Source organism: Heteronotia binoei, chromosome 6 (genome assembly GCF_032191835.1).
Source record: "Heteronotia binoei isolate CCM8104 ecotype False Entrance Well chromosome 6, APGP_CSIRO_Hbin_v1, whole genome shotgun sequence".
Lineage (NCBI taxonomy): Eukaryota > Metazoa > Chordata > Lepidosauria > Squamata > Gekkonidae > Heteronotia > Heteronotia binoei.
The window spans coordinates 22,201,605-22,221,726 of NC_083228.1; the positions used below are offsets into that span (position 1 = coordinate 22,201,605).

The 20,122-nt window shown below is 45.0% G+C and overlaps 1 protein-coding gene across 4 annotated transcripts in view; it reads left to right on the forward strand.

Moving 5' to 3' along the window:
• Nucleotides 1-20,122, forward strand: part of CABCOCO1 (ciliary associated calcium binding coiled-coil 1) — a 112,850-nt gene that overhangs the window by 79,583 nt on the left and 13,145 nt on the right. The gene's annotated exons all lie outside the window — the stretch shown is intronic.

A 20,122-nucleotide genomic window follows, 5' to 3' on the forward strand; every position in this document is an offset into this window, starting at 1 on the left:
AGGTGGGTGGGGCTGAGAGGACTCTCACAGCAGCTGCCCTTTCAAGGACAACCTCTGCCAGAGCTATGGCTGACCCAAGGCCACTCCAGCAGGTGCAAGTGGAGGAGTGGGGAATCAAACCCAGTTCTCCCAGATAAGAGTCCACACACTTAACCACTAAACCAAACTGGCTCTCAAGCCAGCTGGAGCTGCATTCCTTTGCATTCCTGTTCAAAAAAAGCCCTGTAAGACCGATCAAGTTATGTGAACATCCAGCTTCAAACAGATCATCCAATGGGGGAGGGGAGGGGGAATTATTTCATTTGACATTCACTTAAGGAATGGAAGGGGAGCCACAAAATAGGGGAGGCTGAAAAACAAGCATTCCGATTCCTCTATTCTGCCAGCCATCCCCAATTGCATTTTAAGCCGAAGTACTGTTTTACAGCACGAGATCTTTTCTCATGAAATCTCAGCTTGAGGTTAAATTCCTCTTGATTATGGGGGATCTTGTTTAAACAAATGTCATCTCTTTTGCTTTTAAGAAATGGAAATTAAATTACAGATGGCGAGGGATAAGGAGCAAAATAGCTGTGTTATGTAACAATTCACTTCAGGGGGAAACTATTTGGTTGAAAATGGTTATTGTATCTTCCCACTCCCAGTTAAGCACATTTTAAATACCCTGATTTAATAGCATGATTTGTTGGCAGTTTTCAAAGCAACTCACAGTAGAAACTTGTTTCAAGCCCAACCAGGCTGGGAAACAACACTTCCCAATGTTTGCGTGTGCCCAAATTAAAAATAACACTTCTGGCATCTTGAGTAATAACTTCACGTTCCTCCAGGTCTGAAGCTTCTCTGATTTGGGGATCTAATTTCATACACCTTTAGCTCTCAGCTAACTCCTGTGTTGATCTTAATTTTTTTTATTATTACAGTGAAATAGACAGGTGGTTGGGTTCATGGGTTGCACTGGAAACCACTGGTGCCTTGATGAATTTGCTCTGTTTGAAACCTTCAGATCTGATCCTGTGATAAAGCTGAAAGAATAGTTTGTTAGCCAACGTTGGCACTTCTGACAAAGGGACTTTCCCTTGAAAGATGATATTCCTTGTAGTTTGTTCACTATTTCTCCCTTGCAAACAGCTCAGCCTTACCATTGGACTTCAAATAAATGCTCAAGAAATACTGACTTGGCACAACTGTGCAATGTCAAAACATTAGTATTGTGCCAGTAGTACAGGAATGTTACACTGAAGCTTAAGGCTACAATGCAGAAATTGTCTCTGAGGCAGTGGCTTCTCTCCCGATTTTTCATCAAATCATATAAGACCGTTGCTGCTGGCTTAGGCCGAGGATCTGGTCAAGGCCAAGGGTTTCAAACAGGTGCCTTGGGGCAAGGCACAAGTAGATCATGAGATCTGAGAAGCTCTTACCTCTCGCCATAGACATTCAATTGAATCTGCCTGGCAAACATCTGTCAATGGATCTACCCTTGGTGGATCTGCCCAGTCCAGAGGTAGGCAACCACTTCGACCTGAGCTCCAAAGAAGCCTACAGTGTGTACCTGGGAAGATGTTGGTGTGCCAGCAAGCCAAGAGAGAGGAGCAAAATTAGGGTTGTTTTTGGCCAGACACGATGGGGGCAAGTGGAACCCTCATGGTACTGCCAGCACCTAAGGAATTCAAATCAAACCTCAGCTGTGGGTCCAAGAAACAATCAGAGGCATAAGCCATACCTGTCCCCTTCTCCCATGTCACCAGGCTTAGTGGCACTGGCAGTACCTTGGGGGCTTGCCTTGGGGGTTTGGTCAGAGAATTGGTGTTCTCTGCAAAATGGCGTTGGTAAGCAAAATGGTCTGGCATGCCGCTGTCAGCACGTTTGCTGGAGGGTTGCTCATCTCTGATCTCATCCCTTTTTGAAGCAATCTAAGCCACATGGGAAAGGCTTCTGTGATATCCTTTCCTCCAGAGGTTCAACAACTGGCATCAGTTGCAAAATGTTTCCTCCAAGAGGGTGGGGCCAATCACACTTCCTGCACAACGTGAACCATGCATTGGGGTATCTCTTCATACAAGTATAAATCCATGTCAGGGATCAGATCTTGGCACCAAACCCTAAAAATGCTGCACAGAGACAGAATGCCTTCTTAATTATGATTTTACCATTGATGGGTTCAAGGGGAACTCACACTGTTTTGCCTGCCTCTGATCTAAGCTAACGTCCATCACTAAAACTTGCACACTTGGGTGTCTCCTCCCTCCCCCCACCACACATACCATTTTATACCTACTGACATTGGAATTCATTCACTCTGTCTCTTCATTCAGTTTGGAAAAATGATTTTGGAGGTTTTTTTGCAGCCCCCTTGGGTTTTCACCATTCTCTGCAATTTGATGACATCTGCAAATATGGCGGATTCACCTGATTCCAGATCATTTTTGAACACACCTAGTACAGATTTCTGGGGGAAGTCCACTGCTCATTTTTCCCTTACATTCTGCTTCTTACCAGTCATCTTATCTCAAAGTTTGCACAAGGAGCTTTGGTGGAAGACTTCATCAAAAGCTTTCTAAAAGCCAAGTATATCATGTCTGCTGGATGACAGTCACCAAGATGCCTATTGACACTCCAAAAGAATTCCAAAAATCTGGTTAGAAGAAGAAGAAGACTGTAGATTTATACCCTGCCCTTCTCTCTGAATCAGAAACTCAGAGCGACTTACAATCTTCTATATCTTCTCCCCCCACGACAGACACCCTGTGAGGTGGGTGGGGCTGAGAGGGCTCTTGCAGCAGCTGCCCTTTCAAGGACAACTCCTGCAAGAGCTATGGCTAACCTAAGGCCATTCCAGCAGCTGTAAGTGGAGGAGTGGGGAATCAAACCCAGTTCTCCCAGACAAGAGTCCGCACACTTAACCACTATACCAAACTGGTTAGATGTGGTTTACCTCCTCCCTCCTCTGGCTGTGCTGATGTTTGCTTAGTAGGGCTTGTTTCTCTAATCCTTAATCATTCTGGGTTGGATCCAAAAGTGCTCTTCTGCCAATAGAACAGCACTTCCGCTGGGCAAGGAAAAGAGGCAGATTTTGCCCATTCCCTGCACCTCCTGCTGCACTTTATCCTCCCCATTAACAACAGTCCCTATAAAGTTCACTGGGCTACTTGGGCTTGGGCTACTCACCCTTTCTCAGCCTAACCAGTTCATATAGTTGTTCTGAAGATAGAATGGAGGCGTTCATGTATGCCTCCTTGAGTTTCTTGCAAGAGGGGTGGGATCAAAATTTAATAAATAGCCCTGACTTGGATAGGCCAGGCAAGCCTGATCTCAGAAGCTAAGCAGGGTTGACTCTGGCAAGTACTTGCATGAGAGACCTCCTTGGAATACCAGGAGTCGGGAGGATACGGGCGGGCTTTATTCAGCCACCCCTCTGAATATCCTCCAGGACCCCAGTAGGAGTCAGTCACCAGAGATCACCATGACTTCCTGGTGCACACACAAAGAAATACCAAAAGAAAGACTTCCAGAAGCACGAAAGAAAGAAAAGACAGACTCGGGGATAGAAAGATACTGATGAGGTGTGATGGAAACAGACAAAAATGTTCTTTATCAGTGGATTGGTTTGTTCAGGCAGCCACATTAAGAAGCCCACCACACCAGAAAGAAAACCGTATCTCCTTAATTGCTGGAGCATATAATCATGAATCAGGGCCTTTTTTGTAGAAAAAGCCCAACAGGAACTCATTTGCCTATTAGACTGCACCCCCTGACGCCAAGCCAGCCGGAACTGCATTCCTGTGCGTTCCTGCTCAAAAAAAGCCTTGATCATGATAATCTCCAGGTTACAGTTAATGTGCATGACATTTACAGATATCCTAGAACAAAATTGAACATGGTAAGAAACATGAGACCAGTGCCAAAAAAAGGGCCTATCTTGAGTAAAGCCTATTTCTGTCTTGAAATCAGGACCAGAAGTAAACTGTGCTACATGTTATTGAGAGGGAGAGGAGAATGTAACACAGAACTGCCAGACCGATTTCCCACTAGCTTTATGCCACTCTCACGCTCCTCTTCTCAGCAGGACTTCGGTCAGATTTCACACTATCTGCCCTGAGGCTGCAACTAGCTTCGCCTTTTTCGCGTGACAAACAGAAACTGGTTTTCAGAGGATCTTGTTTGCTGCGTGAAAGAGGCAAAGTGAGTTGCAGCCCCGTGCAAATAGTGTGAAATCTGACGGAAGCCCCCACGGAGAAGAGGAGAGTGAGAGTGGCATAAGGCGCTAGTGGGAAATCAGTCCCAGTTTACTGGCAGCATTGAGCTTCATGCAGTTCAGCCCCTAGAACTGTTAACAGACAAATAAGTGGAGGTTATGCAGAATATACTCCTCCCTGAGCAATCCCCTTGTCTTTTACTAGCTGTGACCCAAGGTCTGTAGAGGCACAAGTTATAGTAATTTAGACAGTTTAGAAGAGCTCATTTCCATTGCTGTATTCCAAAATGGGAAGACATGCTGATAACCCAGTTTTGACGATAGAAGAAACATGAAAAAGAAGAGTTGCCAAAAAATAATCCTTAGTCAATTTTCTGATAAAGTGAACTTTGTATTTTCCCTGTTTGTGATTCAAGTGACCAATGGTACAAGTTTTATTTTTAAGTAGGTGTTAATTAAAAATATGGAAATAAGTTTGGAGCGCATTACTTGTTCACAGACAAGGAATAATCACAATCAATTTGTTCACACAATCGTGCTTGTTTGAGGTTTTAAAAAAACAAAACTGTCAAGTTTGCTGCTTGTTTCTCTGTGTGCTCGTTTCTACAGGAGAACGTGATTCCAGTAAAATCAGTAATTGAATTTGCAGCCCAAAGAACAAATGGTTATTTTAACAGGCTGGTTACACACTCCGCGGTAAAAGACTGAAGCTCTTTGTATGTTGTATCTAATGGCAGAGGACACAACATTACACCCTTTATGTCTCCTTGTAACCCACTCACATTTAGCTAAATGTGTAATATTTATAAAAGAAACTCTATAGTGCAGTTTTTATTTCTTGGAACAATTTTATGCCCTTCTACCTCTGGATGAAGACTCGTATGTTTATTTTTAAATGCCAGCTTCTTAGAACTGAAAAAAAATAATGTTCTTATACATAAGATGGAAACAAATTGAATTTTGGCAGAGTTAGTATATGTCTGCAAGGACTCAAAGGAACTTTGGCGCACAGTTTGTGAGTGGCCTGCACCCCATTGGTGGCTGTTCAACATTTTGTCTATGAGGAATTCACTGTGTAGCTACACTTCTTATCTCTTCCCTCTCCCCCTCCTCTTTACAGAAGAGATGACTGTATTGAAAACTGGGATGACAGAGCAAGCCTTTGGTTACTTTTAGATTAGATTTACTGCAATGCAGTGTAGATGGGGCTCCCTTCATAAGATGGCTTGTAAAGTTCCAATGTGACAGAATGTGGCTAGGTGGCCTATTTGGTTATCAGGAAGCAAACTCACACAAACAGATTACACCTATTCTAAAACAACTATACTCTTCGTTTCTGGGCCCAACTGAAGGAGCAGATGTTGGCCTTCATTTGTATAAGCCCTCCTCCAGTCATTACGATCAATTCGTTAGACCATGCTTCATGTTCCAACAATCAGGAGCTTAAAATATCACCGTAGAGCCTTTCCTATGGGATTCTGTATCATCCCAAGATCAGGTTGGCACAATCTTTCCCTTCACAGACACAACACGTGGAAGCTTATACACAGAATCAGGCCTTGAATTCAGCAGGAGCTCACAGGAGCAGAGCTCCTGAGCCTTTCTGAGGGTTTTCCCTCCTCCGTCCCACCTTCTCCATTGAACAGTAGGTGCAGCTGCATAACAACCCCTGGATGAGCATCACCACCTGTTTTTCCACAAAACGATCCCTGCACAGAATTAAACTTTGTTCTACGGAAATAAGTGTTTGGGGGAGGTCTGTGGTTCAGGATCTGCTTTGCATTCAGAAGGTCCCAGGTTCAATCCCCGGCATCTCCAGTTAGAAGAATCATGTAGCTGGTAACAAAAGACCTCACCTCAGGACCCTGGACTGCCAATATAGTCCAACTAGACACTACTGATCTTGATAGATGGTCTGGTGCAGCCTTCAATTGTTAAAATGCTTGGAGGTTAATGTTGGAATTAGATGAACTGCACTGGGATCTTCAGATCTTTTCATGTTGACCGTGTCTAGATGGTCATGGTTGGAGATTTGGAATCATCTGCATGTGATCTACCCTGTGGGGGTCTACAAGGCCCTATCTAACCTTCTATAGTGTTCAGTCTTTGTCTGAACTTCTTAGTTGATATTGTCTGCAGCACTGGGACTGAGAGAGGGAATGCTGATGGCTCTCAGCTCTATGTTTCTTTGTCTTAGCCTCCGGAGGCAGTGCCCGGCAGCCACGCTCAGTTGGCTGAGAGTGAATAAGCTGAAGATGAATCTTGACCAAAATGGAGGTGATGCTAGTTAGTAAGGCCAGGGCCATATTTGAGGGGGTTGAACGTATTCTGACTCATTGAGTCTGGGAGTTGCCATGGGTTTGGCATTATTAATGGAGAAACAGGTTATCTCAGATGCTAAGAATGCCTTCTCCCATTTCCGTCTAGCATGGAAGTTGGTTCCCCATCTCAGCTCAGGTGATACGACCACACTCATCCATACTATGGTAACCTTGCAGCTGTACTGTAACATGCTTTACTTAAGACTGTCCTTGAAGACTGTTCAGGAGCTTCAGTTAATACAAAAATTCAGCAGCGCACTTACTATCCGGAGCAAACATATTGTGAAAATATTTATCTTGCCAAATGTTAATTTCTGGATCCATTTCAGGGTGCCAGTATTGCCTTTAAAACACTTCATGATTTGGTTGGTAGAAGACTGGGATTTCAGACCAGGTTTTGTGTCAGGTTTGCTAACCCAGTTTGTAGTAACTGGGGTTCGTTGTGATGTTTGAATTCACAGATTACACTTGGCTGGACGCTGCTGTGCCAACCTGGCCACAGAGATGCCGGTATCAGGAGGATGCCTCATTGCCGGAAGGTAGAGCAGAAGCAAGACGCTGGCAAATCAGGGTTCATTACTTACATCCGGCAGATGAACCACAGTTTAAAGAAATTGTAGTTCCTCATGTCAACTGAATGCAGCTTTACAAACAAATGCAAGACAAATTCAGTTACCTAAATGGCCTTAAGGAGAGCCAATTGTAGAAGGCCCTTGTTCTTAAATTATGGGGCTCCCCTTGATTGAAAAGGGGCACCTGGAAGTGATGTGAAATTTTAGGAAGGGATAGGCACTTGAGACTGGTGGTGCCTTTGCATCACTGGACCACCTTGGCTTGGGAGGGGGGATGTGCCCTCAGAAGAAGAGCTTCTTTTTCTTCTTACAGTATTTCCCTTTGCACTTTTAGGAGGGGAAGGTTAGAGAGCTCCTGTCCTGTTTCTTCTTTAATAGAAGTGCTGGTATCAGTACAGCAATTCATGGATGTGGATACATAGCTACAGACAATGTGCATATGACTGTATGCCATAATCTCTGGGTGCTCACCAGGATATCATGTTGTTGGTGTTGAACTGGTGGTGGTAGGATCCAAAAGGGCCCACTGATTTTTTTAAAAAGTTGAGAAACACTATCCTAAAGCATTTTTGGCATGAGTAAAGGATAGGGTGTGCCTGATGAATTTTGATGAATCAAAAGATTCTGGTAAACTGGGCCTCAGGTACCAGAAGTCCTTCTGTTATGTAATATCTCATTGGCTTGGTCTGTGATAGTGCGTTGGCTTTAGTTTATGGTATGATATTTTTTAATAGAGGTGTCAAAATATAGGAAGATATTGGCTGCTTTCTGCCAGCAGCAATCTCTGCAACTGGCAAAGAACATATATTGGCAGCGTTCGTTAGTGTAACTTCCCCTGTTGGCCAGAAGGAGAATGTTTCAAAACTATTTATTAACTTTAATTCAAGGGGAAATGTGTATTATTCTGACAGTGTGTTTCCTGATCATAATTTGTGGGCTGGATGTGGAAAAGGAAAAGCAGAAACCATAAAATAATTTTGCTGTTGGTAAACATGACTGAAAAGATTTCATGTTGATGTTCATTAATACAGATTACCACTTTCCAGATGATTCTCATGTCCTTGAGGCCAAGACGCCTCTAACGGAAGCGCACAGCTTCCTGGATTGTTGATATTATGCTGCTATTAAAAATGTGTACAAGCAGAGCTTTTTTGTAGCAGGAACTCCTTTGCATATTAGGTCACGCACCCCGATGTAGCCAATCCTCCAAGAGTTTACAGGGCTCTTCTTAAAGGGCCTACTGTAAACTCTTGGAGGACAGGCTACATCAGGGGTGCGTGGCCTAATATGCAAAGGATTTCCTGCCACAAAAAAAGCCCTGTGTACAAGAAATATGTTGCCTCCAGAATTACGTTTCACAGTGATAGACATGTCTTCCGTTGATCACATTTTTAAGAAGACCAAAGAATGCCAGGTAGTAGTTATCCATCCAGAAATAAAATGTCCTGTTAGGAATACATGCTATTCATAAGGTATGTTTGGGGGGGCTCATAGAGTTCTGTTTAAATGCTAGAAATCATTTTCAGTCCTTTTTTATAATAATAATAAAAAGCAAAAGCTTCTAGCCCTCACTGTTTTGCAAAGGTGCTTAAAAGCTGTGGAGCATCAGGAAGGCTCAAGGTCTTGGGACCTCAGCCAGCGTACCATCTGGTATGCATCCATGGGAGGCAAAATCTGGAGATGAATTAAGAAACAATTCCGTCCAAAGAATAACATGCTTTCAGTCTCTGGAACAAGAGCAGATTTTAAAATTACATGAACAACTCTTTGTAGCTTATTAGCCATAGCACTTTGCTCATCTGTTGAACAAGCGTGGGCACGTCTGATGTGTTCTGTTTTTACTCCTCAAACTGAAATGCGCAGCGATGAATGAGTATTTTGAAGGAGCTTGGCAAAGCCCTTCCCTCGCTAGGCTAAGCGATTCAGTTTACAGGCTTGCTTATTTCTGAAAGAAACTTGTTGGATTCTGCCTATGGGGTGAGCATAGGATACGTAATGCGTTGGCACAGCAAGCAGAAAGGAAACTTACTCAGGTGTAATTCTGGCTTGACCCAAACGCTGACTCCTAAACAAGATTACTAAATATTTGGATCTGTTTTTGCGGGATAAATTTTTAAATAAATTACTATTATTTCTTCCTGCTGTTCAGTGCTAGGCTGACTTATGGCTGTTGTGCCTTTGGGTCATGTGTGGATTATGGCACAACTAGTTGGTTGGATCTGTTCCACTGAGGCCCCCCAGCCTGATCGTTCTGTCCAGTCGAGAATATATCTGCATGACTGTTTTCCCTGGCAGACCTTGCAAAATAGCTAGCGGTAGCTCATCTGAAAAGATTTGTGTGCCACTTGGCCTGATACCATGGAGAACTCCATTTCACCAGGGGCAAAGTGCTTCCTGCTCATTGCAGGCCTTCAGCATGTTTACATGTCCTTGCTTGGCCCAACTTTACCTGATAGATAACCTGCCTTTTCTTTTGCACTATCTTGCTACATGGTAGGAGAGGATCCACCAGCCCCTGCCCTATGGACCAGGATGAGGTTCTTTGCTTAAAAATCCCACCTCTTGGCCATTCAGCCATATCTCCAGGCAGCACTTGGCCATCTATGCTGGTTTAATACCTGGCTGCGGGCAGCTTGGGCTCACTGTTGAAGATTCTGTATGTTTATCACTTTGGATCCAGTTTGGTGTAGTTGTTAAGTGCACAGACTCTAATCTGGGAGAACCAGGTTTGATTCCCCACTCCTCCACATGCAGCTGCTGGGTGACTTTGGGTCAGTCATAGTTCTCTCAGAGCTGTTCTCTCAAGAGCAGTTCTTAGAAGAGCTCTTTCTGCTCCACCTGCCTCACAGGGTGTCTGTTGTGGAGAGAGGAAAGGAAGGAGATTGTAAGCTGCTCTGAGACTCTGAGTGAAGGGTAAGGTATAAAAAGCAGTCATTTTGTAGAAAAATAGGTGGTGGAGCTCATCCAGGGATTGTTATGCAGTTGCACCTACTATTCAATGGACAAAGAGGTGGAACTCTCAGAAGGAGGAGGTGAAACTCTCAGAAAGGTGCAGGAGCTATGCTCCTGTGAGCTCCCGCTGAATCCGAGGCCTGGGTATATATCCAGTCTCCTCCTCCAAGCGCTTCCAACTCTGTCCATGTCTTAACCAGTTCTGCTAGAGATCTTTGAAGGGAGCATGCAAATGAAAGCTTAGAGGACTCCTCTAGGGGTGTTTTGGAAAATGCCAACAACATTCAAATAGCAACTGATCCAGCAAGGGATCCTACTATTTAGTTGTGCTCCACCATTCAAAACATGATCTCTGAGGGCCAGTTGAGCTGCTGTGGATGGTAAAGGCATGCCCTTGTCTAGTAGATTCCTGTGAGTCTACATAGGTATTGTACTAGCATGGAAGAATGGCCCTGATTGGTTACGGGTGATGGAGTAGCTGAGAAGTGGAGTGAAGACCCAAACATGAGCATGCTGAGCCAACCGGAAGTAGACACACAGTTTCCAGCAGTGGCATAATAGGGTGGTTCTGACGGTGAAGTGACCACAGTGGAACTAGGGGAGGAAATAAGGATACCTGCAGGCTTCTTCAAGGGCAGTCATGTTGGCAGAGTAATTTACACATAAATGGTGCACAACCTGGTTAAAGAGTAGACAAAGGTGTATTTAGTTATGATTTATTTTATTCAATTAGTAGCCCGCTCCCCCTACACGACAAGCTCAGAGCAGAGTACAACAAACCTAAACACAAACAGTTAATTTAACGCAAGCAGAACATGAAAACATAATAGGTCGTTAAAACCTACGAGCATCAGGTACAATGGATGGCGATCTGAGCACAGTTGTCGAATCCCAGCCCTACCTGTGTGTGCCATAGATGGAATAGCACATGCAAGGGAGTCAGCCACAGTAGATAGAAGAGGGCAGGGGAGGCCAGTGTAGATGGTTTCCTGCTGCCCCAGCTATAAGCCTGGTGGAACATCTCTGTTCTACAGGTCCTGTGGAATCGCATCTGGAATTGACATACTTGATAGGAAAGAGGAGGGACAGAGATAGGTTCCTAACTACATCTCTAGCTGAGAGAGAGGGTAAGACTGAGGGTGATTTCCCACACAGCTTACCGAGGAGCGAAGTCCCTCCTCACCGCGCAGCGTCTGCTGGGATTTCCCACCAACTGCTCCGCGGAATCAGGAACTGCCAGACCTTTTGCGTCTCAAATGGAAATCACTAAAACCCTAGTTTACGTTAGCAATTCGAAAGGTCCAGCACTTTCTGATTCCGTGGAGCAGTTGGTGGGAAATCCCAGCAGACTCTGCGCGGTGAGGAGGGACTTCGCTCCTCGGTAAGCTGTGTGGGAAATTGCCCTGAGTGTGACACTTCTGGGAAGAAGAGGGAAATTGCCTTAAGAGTAGAAGAAGGAGATACTGGATGTATATCCCACCCTCCACTCAGAGGAGTGGCTCACAATCTCCTTTACCTTCCTCCCCCACCACAAACACCCTGTGAGGTGGGTGGGGCTGAAAGAGCTCTCCCAGAAGCTGCCCTTTCAAGGACAACCCTTCGAAAGCTATGGCTGACCCAAGGCCATTCCAACAGCCACATGTGGAGGAGTTGCAATCTGGAGACAGAAAAGGAATGACACTTAACAGGAGAGAAGGTGCTGACCTCACTACCCTATCAAATCGTCCTCTTGTTGCCCCCTGCAGGGTCTTTGTCTCTCCTTCTTCTTCGTACCTTTTCCAACAAGTCAGTCACTGGGAGTGGGGCTTCCTGGTTGCAGCAGAGCCATGGCTTTGGTGCCTCCTCCCTTCTCTCATTGGGAGGGAAGAAGCCAGAAAGCAAGAAGAGGCCCGTGGATTGTTGCCAAAATGCCCTCCAATGAAAGAGAGCATGAGCGTGAGGTAACAAAGGGGAAAGGAGAGTGCTCTCCAGCAATTTGTGCTTCTCCCGCCAGACACAGTACATGGAGGCATGGCAGAATTCCCTCACTGTGATGAGGGAAGGACAGCTCAGGTACTCTATAGGCTTAATAAAAAAAAAACAGCAATGTTCTAAGGCTGGGTGGGGGGGAGCCCATCAAAAGGTCACATTAGGATTCCCTTGCTCATCTGAGCTATTAACAATAAAATCCTATGCACCATTACTCCAGCCCAGGACTTTTTTTGTAGCAGGAACTCCTTTGCATATTAGGCCATGCACCCCTGATGTAACCAATCCTCCAAGAGCTTACAGGGCTTTTCTTAAAGGGCCTACTGTAAGCTCTTGGAGGATTGGCTACATCAGGGGTGTGTGGCCTAATATGCAAAAGAGTTCCTGCTACAAAAAAAGACCTGCTCCAACCTAAACCAGTTGGGGTAATCCTACACAGGATTGCACTGAAAATTCACCAAAGTCCAAGCGACATCTGGGCCTATAGTATTCTTGCACCTTCATTTCCTACCATATATATTAAGGGACATCAGAGAGTGTGGACTCCTCAAGAGAAAGGTGGACTTTCAGATTCTGTTCTCCTTCCTCACTCCCCTGACCCCTTCAGCACTGACTCAGAAGATTATAAAATGAGGCTTGATATAAAGTTTGTACACAGGAATGGTTACCACCAATCCCCCTTTCCACATTTCTTTAGGTTGGGGGCTCACACAGGACCTGACCTGTGATGGCACTGCCTCTCCCTAAAGGCCATGTCAACAGTTCCACACTCTTTTCTGTTCTTCAGCTTCCTCCCGAGGGTCCCAGTTGGGCACTGCCAGGGACTCCTGTGATGGGCGCACTCCTGCCCTCCGGCCACTTCCTCTTGCCCTCTCCCGGAGGAGTGAACTGCTGGCTATCTTCCAGCACAAGAAGAACTGCATTAAGTAGGAATGCAGTTCCAGCTGGCTTGGCACAAAGGGTGTGGCCTAATATGCAAATGAGTTCCTGCTGGGCTTTTTCTACAAAAAAAAGGCCCTGTGAGCAACCCTTCTGCCGCTGTGGAGTCACCCACCTCCACGGTACAGACCAGGGCGTGACAGTCAAGAGGAGTCCAGTGTTCATTAAACAGATTCTGGTTTTCTGGCAGCGTACTAGGAAAAACATTCAAACTGACCTTGCTCTTGCTCTTCACTTCAAAAGCATGGCAGTCATTCCTTGAACAGGGCCAGCTTTCTCCTGTTCTGCATGTATAAAGACTGTGATGGATTCCTATGGTCCAAATTAACTATGTAAATAAATACTTGGTTCTGATTTCCCCAGTATTTTGAGAACAGACATTCTGTACTGCGGCTAATAAGTTCCGGAGCCATTTGTGTAATGTTCAGTGTTCAATTCTGCGCACTGCTAAACTGTCTTTCCATCCATCGGTTCTCCTTTTATATTCCCATAAACGCAGAATCACACGTAGATAAATGGCACAATAATTTTTCATTTCAAGCAAACCTAAGTACCATAACATCTGCGAGGGGAAGTGAAATTTTATATTGGTATGTTGCGCAATGTTAATTTTATAATAAACTCCACATCTGGGGAACTCATTTATTAGGACTTTTTAGTGATCTGTTTCCCTGCGCTCTCCAGAATAGTTGTTATTATTTATGCTATTTTGGTGTAGCTATCTTGCCCACTTTTGTAAAAAGCCAATCTGCCGTTTGTCGACCTCGGAGACTGCATATGGGAGACACATGGAGGAAAGTGGATCTATTGTAGCAGTTGCCTGGTCTGTCCCCTCCCCCCACCCCTGTGCAAATGAAAAGCATATTTGGAGGCGCAGAGTGATACTCAGACCAAGGCTGAAGTCTAAAGAGCTCCTTTAGGCGTGCGCAAGGATTTGCACAGACACCATGGTTGCTTCTATGCAGGGGTGGAATTCTAGCAGGAGCTCCTTTACATATTAGGCCATGCCCCCCTGATGTAGCCAGTCTTCCCAAGAGTTTACAAGGCTTTTTTTGTAAGCTCTTGGAGGATTGGCTACATCAGGGGGCATGACCTAATATGCAAATGAGCTCCTGCTAGAATTCCACCCCTGCTTCTTTGTCAGCCTATTGAGCTGCAGCATCTCACGCAACAATGGAAGATGCCCTTAAACTTTCTACAGCTGTCAAGGAGAATCTTTATGAGCGGCAAAGAAAGAGGCTTCTAGGGTGGATTCTGAAGCCTCTGCATCCATGGAACTCGTCAGCACTCCCTTTGGCTTCCCAGCTGACCACGCAGCTTCTTCAGCTCTGAAACAGTCTACAGCAGGGTGGCCAAACTGTGGCTCAGGAGCCACATGTGACTCTTTCACACATATTGTGTAGCTCTCAAGGCCCCCACTGCCCTTTTGGCCAGCTTGGAGAAGGCATTTGTCTCTTTAAGTCACTTCTCCAAGCCAAGTCAGCCAGCAGCCTGGAGAATGCAGTTAAAGTCAAATTTGCTTTCTCTCAACCTCTCGCTCCTCCCTCCCCATCTTCCTTCCTTCCTTCCTTCCTTCCTTCCTTCCTTCCTTCCTTCCTTCCTTCCTTCCTTCCTTCCTTCCTTCCTTCCTTCCTTCCTTCCTTCCTTCCTTCCTTCCTTCCTTCCTTCCTTCCTTCCTCCCCTAGAGAGCCAGTTTGATGTAGTGATTAAGTGAGTGGACTCTTATCTGGGAGAACCGGGTTTGATTCCCCACTCCTCCACTTGCAACTGCTGGAATGGCCTTGGGTCAGCCATAGCTATCACAGGAGTTGTCCTTGAAAGGGCAGCTGCTGTAAGAGCTCTCTCTGCCCCACCTACCTCACAGGGTGTCTGTTGTGTGTGTGTGTGGGGAAGGTGTGGGGAAGGTGAAGGAGATTGTGACGGCTCTGAGACTCTGAGGTTCAGAGTATAGGGTGGGATATAAACCCAATATCTTCTCCTTCCTTCCTTCCTTCCTTCCTTCCTTCCTTCCTTCCTTCCTTCCTTCCTTCCTTCCTTCCTTCCTTCCTTCCAACCCCTGACATTCATGCCTTGCAGCTCTCAAACATCTGACGTTTATTCTATGTGGCTCTTACATTAAGCAAGTTTGGCCACCCCTGATAGTGAACTGGAGGGACAAGATGGGACTGTGCCTCTTTCGCATAATTATCCTAACAGTCTACAAATCACTGGCCAATCTTAAAGGTGTTTGGTAGACATATTGCACATAGAGAATGTGTATAATTTTTGTTGTTGTTCTGAGATTTCAACCCTGCTGTGAGAAACTCGGACATGACCATAGAAATCTAATGTTTTGCATGGCAGTGAAACTGGCCTCTTCCCTTGTTTCATTGGTTCCAGACCATTAGCATCTCAGCTGCTAAGATCTGAAGTTGTAGATAGGAGGGTTAGAAAAACGCTTTAAAGAAGGAAGCTGGAATCCTGCCAGGCAAATTCCCTGGCCTGCTCAAAAGTGCTTTCTGGAGGTGGAGTAGGAGGGCTTAGGCTGCCTGAAGACTTCTTGTTGTCTGTGCTTGATTCACATGATAAACCTGTAAATCAAAATACACCGTGGCCCACGCTAAACTATACGACACACGGCTCTGGAGTGCTGTTCTCGAACATGTAATTGGACCTTGAAAGAAGCTGGATTTGTATGTCTAGATTGGTGTTGTTGTACTGAGAGAATTTGCTGCTTTCCATCTGTTATTTACCCTATTGGAAACTTCCCTCAACTTCCCCAGGTCTATTAAACCCTGGTAATGGAAAAAGACAGGCATCTGTATTATGCCTGTCTTTTTCCCCAGCAAAGGCTTGGGGAAGGCCATTTTTTTAAATTGGTGAGATAAGAGTTAATCCCTCCCCCTTTCTCCACATCCACAGCCCCAATCCACATCAGGTCCTCTTTAGCTGTTTTTGAGAGCCAGATAACAGAGTACATGTTCTTATCCCAGAGGTCTTCCGTAGCATATATGTCTAGTTCTCAGTGAAATGGTGAACCTACATATAGTTTACTGTGGCAGACTGCAAGTGAGAGCATAGATGAGCAGAATGCTTCCCACGTAGAAGCATAGAAGCATTTCCTGCATAGAAAATTTCTGCCCTGGAATTAAGATCACAGGGAGAGGCCTGCCTGGCTGTCCCATTAATCAAAGAAGTTCATCTGGTGGATACATGAGATAGGGCCTTTTCAGTGGCTGCCCCACAACTGTGGAGCAGTCTCCCCGGAGAAGTATGCCTGGACCCCTTACTTCCAGTCTTTAGGAAGCAGCTGATGACAGCTTGCATTGGATTGCATTTGGTTAAAGTAGTCCTAGGCTGTGGACACACACACTAAATAATGCACTTTTGATCAACTTTCAATGCACTTTACAACTGGATTTTGCCAGTTTGCACAGTAAAATCCATTTAAAAAGTGCACTGAAAGTGGATTGAAAGTGCATTATTTAATGTGTGTGATCACACTCCTACATTGTTATTTTAATTTTTGCTTTTGTAGAAATTTTATGTGATCTGCTTTATGCATTTTTCTTTATATTGTAAACCTCCTTAAGCACCATAATAACAATCAATCCACTAATAAATGTTTGAAATAAAATAAATAAAGGCCTGGTAGGAGGGATTCAGCCATGCTTTCTCCTTGTCATGCCATTTTTAATGTGTGCAACCACAAATCCTTCTGCACTGCAGTTTCCGTCAGCCTGAACTGTCACAACCTAGACATAGATCCTCAAATCCACAGTGAGGTCAAGGACATAGTATCAGAACGATTCCACTGAGAAGCTGCACTAAAGCTGCAGCCCTTTATTTAATACCGCATTGTAATATTGATGTTCTGCCTTCCTGTCCATTGGTGGGGGCTCACACACGTGACCCAGCTAAGCATGGCACAGTTTAAACAACCCAAGAAGTCCTCTGCCTCTCCAAACCAGCATTCCAACAAAAAACAGCACTCTCTCCCAAGGGCCCTCTTAAAACAACATTGCTTTCAAAAAGAAATCTGGGAGAGTCCCCTCCAAACCTCCTCAAAGATGGCACCATGACCAAAACAAAAAGCTTGTTACCTGACTGCAGTTGATCTAACACACTCGAGTAGGGTTGCAAGGTCAGTGTTGGAAAATACCTGAAGACTTTGGGGATGGATCCAGGAGAGGGCGGGATTTGGGGAAGGGGAGTGGCCTCAGCGGGGTACAATGCGCTAGAGTCCACCCTTTGACACAGCCATTTTCTCCAGGGGAGCTGATCTCTGCCAGCTGGAGACCAGCTGTAAAAGCGGGAGATCTCCAGGCTCCACCTGGATGCTGGCAACCCTACCTCAGGGGTGGCAACATCCAGGAGGAATTGCTGGAGCAGATCTGAGTTGGTACGTAGATTCATGCGTCCTTTTATTGATTTGGGTGTGTATCCATCGATGAATATAGTAAGGCATGCAGACGGGTAGGTGTACATTGTCTTGGATGGAGCTGAGCACAAGCCAGGCCATCCCTGTGACTCAAGGGAGTAAACAAAGGGGGCAGCTGAACTTCAGCAGGCTCTTTACCTGTGCAAACAAGGTTGGTTGCATCAGACTAGCATCTCTCCTGCAGTGTAGTTTATTTAACACAATGACTCGTGTTAATCCTGGTTCAAAGTCATTTTGCATTCCTGCAAGGGGAAAGGGGGCAGCTGTGTATTGCTAATGAGCAAAAAAGCAACAAATTGTTCAAAGAAACGGATTTGCATAATCAACCGATAGTGTTTATCATTTCCTTTTTAATTTGCATTTTTTTTTTTTTGCTTGCGGTTCAAAAATGAGCAAAGGCACCAGGGAGGTGGAAGTTTGGTTTGGCTGTCCCTCCCTAACCACTTGGCCATTTGAATGGGCTGCAGTGGGGGCGTTGGGGGGGCACCCATGTGAAAGGAATGTTGTAAAGAAAACGTGGAGTTCTGAATCATGCAGCCTTCATTATAGAAGCAGAACATTCGGGTGTATTTTTTGAGGCCTAATTCCTTCAAAGCCTGCAGAAGCAAATTGCCTAAAATCCATTCACATGCTTAAGAAAGCTGTAAATTTCTCTTAGGGGGGAAAAATCGTAACTTTAAAAAACAGGATTATAATTCTGACCCTGTCTCCTCTGGTTTTTAAATAGATTTTACGACATAATCATTGGTAATAGTATACATGAGGTTTTGTTTAAAGGAAACACAAAGACTTAATTGTACTTTTTTAAAAGGAAAGTATTGCATCAGAAGGATCCATTTAAATACATTTGGCTCTGGGCACTCTTCACAATTCACTCATTCTGATTTTCCCCTGGACTTGTTAAGAATGCAAAATATAGGAAGGAACGAGTCAAATAGTGCTTTTTAGATCAGTACATTTTAGCTTCAAAGCACAGCTCTGCTCATAAACCTCTATTACTAAACAAAATACTTCATTTTAATTCTATGTTGCAACTACAGGGTTGTTTTTTTTAAAAAAAAAAAGATCCTGTTGGCGAAATGTTAGAGCTATTGTGAGTTACAAAAGAGAATCCTTCTGCTGTAATGTAGTTATAATTGGCTGTTTGAATGGGCCACGGTGGGGGTGGCAGCAAAGCGAACACATAAAAAGAAATCTTGGGAGAAAATTGTAAGTTCGCAATCACGTTCCAGAGGCTTCGAAGTCCCTGTAAAAAGATTTGTGCTTACTTTAAAACATCTTAATATTTAAGGCTGAATAATTTTGACAATTTAAATTACAACCAGATTCCAGTCCCAAACTTTAAAATCACTGATAAAATGGTGGTTTTCAAATTTCTCTGGAAAGCCTGCCAGAAATGACAGTTGAGCTTGACAATGTATAAACCTGCCATGTTCCTGCCCAGTAAGCCAGGTATAGACAGCAGCGGCTCTAGGATACCGATTCATGGCCAGCGGCTTAGGCAAGGCCCCCGGCAAGAGTGAGCACAGTGGCTGTTTGGCACAATGGCTGCACCTTGGAGCACATGCCACCAAGCTGCCATAGCTTTGCCTTCCCCACCTGACACGTGAGGCAGAGTGATGGCAGCCTGGGGGTGAACTCTGAGGCTCAAGCGCTCTTCCGTGCCGCAGCTGAACCCAGCTATTTCTCTCACCAAGGAGGCAAGGGTGGATGGGAGGGCCCTAACCGGCACTCTCCCGGGGCCACGCCCCAGGTGGCCACCTAGGTCTGCCTAGTGGACAGGCCACCCCTGGCTGTGGACTCAGGTGAGGAGACCTGCCCCTGAGAGGAGGAAGAGGAGGAGGTGGTGGTGGTGGTAGGCCTAACATAGTCTAGTTGAACCAGCAGCTCCGTCCAGAGGAGATTAGGTTGGCAGCTTCTTTTAAAAAAAATAAATATAAAATGAATAAATTTGGGACTTTGTTGATGAACCAGTAGAGGAGCACCAGCTCAGGAGCTGCTGGTGGAGGAAAAGACTAGTTTGCAGTTCAGCAGCAAAACACTAAGTTGGCCTCACCACAGGTTGGTGGTGGTGGAAAGGGCCGTAAAGTCACACCTGACTTATGGCAAAAAACAACAGCAGCAGCCCTCCTACGGGGTTTTCTAGGCAAGAGACATTCAGGGGTGGTTTCCCATTGCCTGCCTCTGTGTCACAACCCTAGTGTTGCTAGGAGGTCTCCACTCCAAACGCTTGCCAGTGTCAACCCTACTTAGCTTCTGAGATCTGATGAGAACAGGCTAGCCTGGACTATCCTGGTTAGCAAGAAGCAGCCTGGGCATTGGCACTAGTTTGGTGTGCCAGGGAAAGAAAGAACGGTCACTTTCAAATCCTTAAACTTATGCAAGGCAGGATTTCATTTCTATGAGTTATTAAATGGTGATGAATGTCCAGAGATGGCCTGGGATTGTATTACTTCATGCTGAGCAATAGCATGTGTGTCAGAGTGCCGTGGTCAGTAAAATGAGTGTTCAGCATTTGCTTAAGGATGAACACTTCTTTTTCAACTTTCAGGAGCAGTCCTGGGGAGGGGTGGGGAAGAGAAATTACACATACGACTAGAAATTAAATGCAGATCCAGAAAGGAGGTAATCCAATTCACTCAGAAAGCAACAGAAAGCGTTGCTACGTCGAGGGCCTGAGGCGTTTTATTTCCTTTCTTGAAAAAGCCACAGGCAAATGATAAGCGCTAATTACATCTCCGTTACATAAGCGGTTTTT